The following is a 7,611-nucleotide window of genomic DNA, read 5'->3' as shown; positions in this document are numbered from 1 at the left end:
TATATGGATTTGAAGGTGACTAGTGGTTGGGGCGCCCCATGGGGCGCCTCCTCGCTGGTCTTCTGCGTTCCAATCCCATCCAATCACCAACCTGGCAGTGCTCTTTCTGATATACTAATTATTTACAAAAGCTGACACTGGTAAAGCACATCCATATCTAAAGATATATAAATAAAAGATCAGAAAATATGAAATAGCAACATGTCAAGGTTGTGGACATGCTAGTCGGGCATCCTCCTTAAAAACAGATAGTTGACCACCTTGGTTGTAGGTCTTAGCATGTATATGTATGTCTAATATGTCTAGCAACCTGTAGAACAGCATATCTACACAAAGCTGCAAATTCCTTGGCCTCCAATACTCGGTGAACAATGACATCATTCGGAGAACAACCTGCCCTTCCATGTTCCACCCGGAGGCACCAACGACCAACACCACCCGAGATGCTACCACCGGCTAAGACCTAGCTAGCGATCACCTTAGCGATCGCGCCGCAGTAGAGCTGCAGAAGGAGCGGACAAAGACTGGTAAGTCTCCCAAACAAAAGGCTAACAAACCCGTGGAGACCCTAACAGTAAAAAAACTTTCACCAACAAGGAAGAAAAAAAGGCATGTGATCTTTTATGGTTACTGATTTCAGCAGAAATTAACCATACAAGAATCAAAAGAGAGCATGCATAACTGATTTTATTGACTTCAAATGTAGACAAGCAGTCAGTTAATGGTGTTTACTTGCTATCTTTCCAACTGGAAATATTGCAAAAATGTTGAAGCAAATGCAACCATCTTTATCACCACTGGAGATGCTATTAAAAATATTCCAAAAAATACTATTAAAGTGTTGAAAGGAAACACTTGAAAATGCCTGAATGGCTTCTTCATTCTCATCCGCAAGACCGGTATGACCCGAATTTAGCACCTATCCCAGGCACCATAGGAGCTAGAAAGCAACGGTTTGTGCGAGTCTTCACGGGATACCACATCATACTTGTCGGTCTGCTCATATTAGCGACAGACTCTAGTAAAGAACATTTTAACTGAAAACCTACACCATTTTCAACGATTGCAAAATGAATGCACGAGGTGATCATCTCAAATTGCAAGTTTTACTCGATAGATTTGAATACATTGAAGTATGGTGCAAGCTATGCCATATTTGACAAGTAATATCTTATGTTAAATGTTTCGAAAATAAAGCACACCCAGAAGAGGCGACCATCATAAATTGAACAGTCCAGAAATATGAAAGAACTTTTCTACTGATTTTTTTTGCACGATTACGGTAGATTAACATGGCGGAGACAAAATAAAATAGCAACACACTTTTCGGGAGAGTCTGTGGTAGAGTTAAAACCTTCGGACTAACACATGATCAAATAGTTTATTTCCTGGTCGCAAGTAATGGTTCTAGATTCTATAGAGCGGAGATGCAAATAATTCACCAGACCAATTTTCTAATTCCAACATGTAATTGCATTGCATCATCAAGCCTAAAACCAATTGTAATCACAATGGATCTAAATGTTTCAATCACTACAGGTATGCATAACAAAATGGAAAGAAACAATCAAAGTATAAATTGAATCAATGGTTTAATCGAACTTATGGTCAATAAAAGAGCTCATGTGTATACCAGAAAGAGAATTATTAGCATACAAGAACAAGAAGAACCTGAATCCATCAATCAAAGGAAGCGCTAAGACTGGGATATGAAACGCATTAAGTTCGATACCAAAGATGTTCGACACCCAAGATCTGTACAGAGAGAAATTTCTGAATGACACACATTGGGATGGAAATATACCTGCCACCTTTACATCATATTAAACCCGAAAAATATTTTGCGTACATATAGCATCACAACATGTTTGTTATGAGTCCCTGCAAATAAGAATCCAGTAGAAAAATCAGATAAACTATTGAGAAAGGAGACATCATGGCTGTACCTAAATAATTATCTAATACAAAAAATACTATGTTAAAATCGAAACCAAATACAAAAAATAAGGTAACTAATATGGATACCAGGTTCAGGGACGGGAAGAGAGGTGTACCATGGTCACTTCGAGCTGCCTTCCTTGCATTGATATCCCAAGTCCTCACGTGCCAATTCCTTCAAGAAACAAAGGAATGTGTTATTCTGATTCTGAACTGAAGATGAACGGGAGACAGAAGATGGTGCATCCATTAAAAATTAAGTGCACGGCAAACGAACACAAACACAACCTAAGCGTCTACAACAGGATCATCACCTCACAGGCATTTCAACAAATACATGAACTGCAACAAGCACCCTTGAATCAGACCATGTGGACAACCAGGCAAATCAAAAGTAGAACGATGTGTAGAAGACATACCTCGGCAGAAATAGCGAGAGCGTCGAAGCCACATGTGGTGGACGGACAAATAGACGGACGGAACCAATCTGGATGGGGAAAATCGGGAAGGATGAGCTATCGGGAGTATTTGCAGGAGGCGCCGACCAAAGAAAAGTAAGACGCATACCTCAAGAACGACAGGCGAATGAAGCAGGGACCATCAATCCAGATGACGAACAAGCTCTAGTCAAGGATACACAGAATCAGTACAGAAGAAAAGAATATGAACACGGTAAAAAAAAAAGAGCTGAAATCCCCAAAAAGAAACCTGCAGCACCTCAACCCAATCCTTCCATGGCTCAGAAACAATGGCGGGCAGGAGACGGCGCAGCGACGCGGCTGCAGTATCTGAGCGGCTCAGCTCGAGAAAGACGAAGGTAAAAAGAGAGGACAATCGGGTGGGTCTAGGACAGAAGAGGGGCAGAGAAAAAGCCTATAAGATTGTGCAGACGCGCAGCAAAGTAGATATAGTGACCTTTTTTCCAAGGCAAAATGACACAGACAGGCGGGGCCAGGATCTAACCGGGCCTACATGTAGAAGCCAAGAGAAGGCTACACTCGTGTCAGCACAAGGAACCGAGCAAAAGGACATTGCCAGGCTGCTCCACTAGGAGCACGCAGCACGCCCGATGCCAAGAACAACTACCGGAAATAGGACACCCAACGACAATGACAAGTGGGCCATGCCATGTATCGGTCCCACGTGCAGTGTATAAAGTCAGATGATGCATGTTACAGGCCAGCTGTAGCGATCGACCGAACCAATAAGACAGCGTTTTTTTGCGTCCGAACTAATAAGTGAGCAAGCAATTTGGGGCAAAATAAATCTAAGAAAGAAGGGAAGGAAATCCAAAGGTGCTATCGTGGGAGGCTGTGAGATAGGGCAAGTGCACTCGCACTTGCTTGTTCTCAATGTTCTGGTGGAACAACATGAAAAGAGAAATAGCACAATATGTCTCGGAATGTCATACATGTCAACGAGTGAAGGCAGAGCATCAGAGTCCTGCAGGATTACTCAAACCACTAGAGATACCGGAATGGAAATGAGATGAAATCGGAATGGATTTTGTTACTGGTCTACCAATGACTAGTAAGAAGAAGGATATGATATGAGTAATAGTGGACAGACTTACCAAGAGTGATCATTTCATAGCCGTAAACACAAAAGATACTGCAGAAAAGCTTGTGGATATATATGTGAAGGAGATTGTGAGTAAGCATGGAGTACCAAAGAAGATAGTCTCAGATAGAGGTTCAATTTTCACATCAGCATTCGGAAACAACTACAAGAATCTTTGGAATCCAAGTTGGATTTCGATACGACATATCATCCACAAGCCGGAGGACAAACCGAAAGAACCAATCAGATACTTGAAGACATGCTTAGAGCTTGTGCTCTGAACTTTGGAGGCTCATGGGAGGGCCATTTACCTTTAGCAGAGTTCTCATATAACAATAGTTATCAGAGTAGCATCCAGATGGCACCATACGAAGCATTGTACGGAAGAAATGTAGATCACCAATTTGTTGGTTTGAAACCGGAGAAAACAAGGAGTTTACACCGGACTACATCAAGGAGAGACAAGAAGTCATCGAGGTGATCCGGGATAGACTCAAAATAGCTCAGAGTCGTCAGAAGAGTTACGCCGACTTAAAGAGAAGAGATTGGGAACCGAAAGTGGGAGACATGGTATACTTAAAGGTTAGCCCAATGAAAGGACTTAAGAGGTTCGGAGTGAAAGGAAAGTTAAGTCCTCGATATATTGGACCATTTAAGATAATCAGTCAGAATCGAGGAACAGCTTTTGAGTTGGAGTTACCGGCACAACTAAGTCAAGTTCATAATGTATTTCATGTATCACAACTCCGTAAGTGTTTGAAGGCACCGGATGATCCCATCACATATGAGGAAATAGAATTGCAATCTGATTTAACTTATGTGGAAAGGCCTGAAAAGATCTTAGAAGTACAATGGAAGAAGTTAAGAAACAGAGCAATCAAATACTGCAAAGTGCAATGGCAACATCATCCTGAGCGAGAAGCTACTTGGGAGACGGAAGAAGAACTCAGGAAGTCTTACCCCGAGATGTTCGAGTACCAATCTTAACTTCGGGACGAAGTTTCTGTTAAGGGGGAGAGGCTGTAATAACCCAGAACATAGGAACAACGAAGGGTAGATTTAGAAATGGGATGTGCATTTCATTGCAAAACTGGGGAAATTTTTCGCGCCTTATTGCAACTAAACCTAAGAGGGATCGAGGTTCTCTCTCATATTGCACAAAGGGTTAGGCAATGTGAGTTAGGGGAATTTCGACATGATATCTTTTGTATCTTATTGATTTGGGGAATGATTTCATTTGACAAGTGTTAATACATTTAACAATAAGCATTGAACAATATAAATATGAATTCTCAATACAAACACAACTTATGAATTCAAATAACTTTGAATTTCACAATTGAATATTAAATACAATATTTAATTCAGAATATAAACATTACATAAAGCAAAAGCTCATAAACAAAAACTTGAGCTTTATTGATATCACAACACAGATTACATTGTCTTTACAACATTCTTGATACAAGAATTGATGAATAATAAACAGAAATGAAAATGAAGATTACAATATTGCTCCTAAACTAAAATCTAGACTAAATGACTTCGAGAATATCTTCTGGCCATATTCATCTTCAAAAACCTGCAAAATAAAACACCAACACTAGCCAGAATGTTAGTGTTAGCCAAAGAATTCAGTTTGGACAGAACCAAGTGTCATGCACACTTGTGCTTGTCCAAAACCATGGACAGCACAAGATAAGGGCAGCAGGAGACCAAACCTGAGCACAACCAGGGGCTCAAGTTTCAGCATATGAGAGCACACGGCTCATGTGTCTTGGGCGAGGCAACAACAAGGCCATGCATCAGCTTAGTCACCAAAGCAAGCCAGGCTTGTGTGTCAATGCAAGAACAAAAGCAGGGTTCATATAAAAGGGACACAAACCCTAGAAATAGTAACCAGTCGACCAGATAAGGATTCACAAGGTAAGGTGAAGGTAGCACAGCATAATTCATCCAGTTCTTGAGCAAGAACAGAACCAACACACACACCCACTCAACCACCAGAAATCATGGTGACCTGAGAAGATCATCCAAGACCTAGAGGTGAAGGGCTGTGACACAAACCACAAGTCTGCATCAACAAAACATTTCTTTCTAGGAGCTGGAACAAGGTATACTTTGTTCCTGGAAAAGATCCAAGGGATCCGATCCATCATATGCATGAAATAAGCATGGGATGAGCGGATGCTCATATGGGTAGATCATCACTTGGTTTTCACCAAGGAATACTGCCGATCAAAAGCCACCAAAATAGAAAGCATCTAGGTACGGATCTTGTACACGTAAACTAGCACATATGCACGAGATGCACACACTAGCCAGATTAGATGCACGAGATAGCACCAGTAGATGGCATAGATTAGCAGCTAAGACTACACAGTAAATCCTAAGCACACAACCATCAGAAACCCTAGATTTCTTCACAGGCAAGCATATTGGCATTCATATTTATTATGATCCCCAAATATGCAAGCAAAGATGAGTAGCCAACAAGATCCAACCAACCATGTGAGCAACCAGTCAGTAGCAAGGCTACTGAGGTCACATCACACTTAGCACCAATTAAGAGAAAGCCAAATATATCTCATCACTATCCGAAATGGATTCGGACTCTATTTGCTTGCCGGATAATCATGAACAGATCAAATCATTTGCAAGCAAGTAATTTAATCATCACCGCATAAGCAGTTCATCATAATCTAATTAATACAAGCATGAATTTATCACGAGATCCATGCTAAGCGATGATGATAGCACACTATGGAGCAACACAGATAATCTATAGCCACTAGAGCAAGTCTAGGTAGCTAAGATGAGCAACAGCACAAGTAAGCAATAGCACAGTGATGCTTGAGCATCAGCATCACAAAGACAATTAAATCATTTAGCCACGATGTAGCCGATAAGCTATCACCGACAATCAATTGATCAAATGGGTCAATTATAGCAAGCCAAGCTACACGGAAAGTTAGCCAACAAGCAAGGAATGATCCAATGGATCATTAGCTTGCGAAGGAAGCACTCGAAGCATATCACAGGCACCACCGGCACACACACAAGTGTCACGGATGCATCACAAGTACACCTAGACAAGCAAGCATGATAGACCGGTAAGCACAAGCAAGTCATAACCAAGCATAGCATGGCATAGTTAGCTTTTGAGCAAGTACAACAGAGCATGGCAAGTATAGAGCATGCTAGGAGCAGCAGAGAAGCAAGCACAGCATGAATAGCAAGCAAAGCAGCATGTGCCAGTACCAGTAAATGGTAATTGGGCCATGAGCTTGCAGTTAACAGTAAGCACAGGCAAATTGCATAGGAATAGCATGGCTCTGTGTGATCACAGGATCACCAGAGAGCAACAGAGCATGAGGAGGAAGAAGAACAGTAACAAGGGGAGGCGCACAGAAGAGAAGGAAGAGATGCAACACTTACTTGCGCCTGGAAGCGAGAGGCTAGGGCATGGCGAGGCGGTGCTCGCGCGGCCCTAACAGCTGCAAGTCCGGGGTAGGCGCCGACGTTACGCCGGCGAACCCGGACACGAACCGGACACCGCCGTAGCAAGCACCTGAGGTGACGGCACGAGTACTGCAAGCAGCACCCGTGCCAGGTCAACCCCAAGCGCGTACCCATCATCGGCGAGGACGAGATCTCGCCGGAGTTCGTCGAGGCGATTCTCCACGAGATCCAGATCGGAGGCGATTCGCCAGGAGGGGAAGCAATCGAGGAAACCACGCGGACAGATCGATAGATCGTCTCGCGGCGGTCCAGATCAGGTAGGTGGCGAGGTCAGGGAAGCACGGCGATGGCCGGAGCGAGGCTGCGGCCATGGCGGCGACGCCATCGCCAGGGCGTCGCGAGAGAGATTAGGGTTAGGACGAGCGAGTGAGAGGGCCGAGTGAGTGAGAGTGCGGTGGGCCGTTCGGCTCCACCAAGCCGCTATGGGGCAAGCCTTAGTGGGCTGTCCCATGGGCCTAAGTTATTGGGTTGGGCCCAATATGGGTCCAAGGGGGTATATTGGTCTTTTTAACATTTACTAAAAGGCCAGAACTTTACCAAATTTTAATAAATCAAACACAACTCTAAAAATCCATTAAAAATTGGATTAAT

The sequence above is a fragment of the Lolium rigidum genome, chromosome 3 (genome assembly GCF_022539505.1).
Source record: "Lolium rigidum isolate FL_2022 chromosome 3, APGP_CSIRO_Lrig_0.1, whole genome shotgun sequence".
Classification (NCBI taxonomy): Eukaryota; Viridiplantae; Streptophyta; class Magnoliopsida; order Poales; family Poaceae; genus Lolium; species Lolium rigidum.
This window is presented reverse-complemented; position numbering follows the sequence as displayed.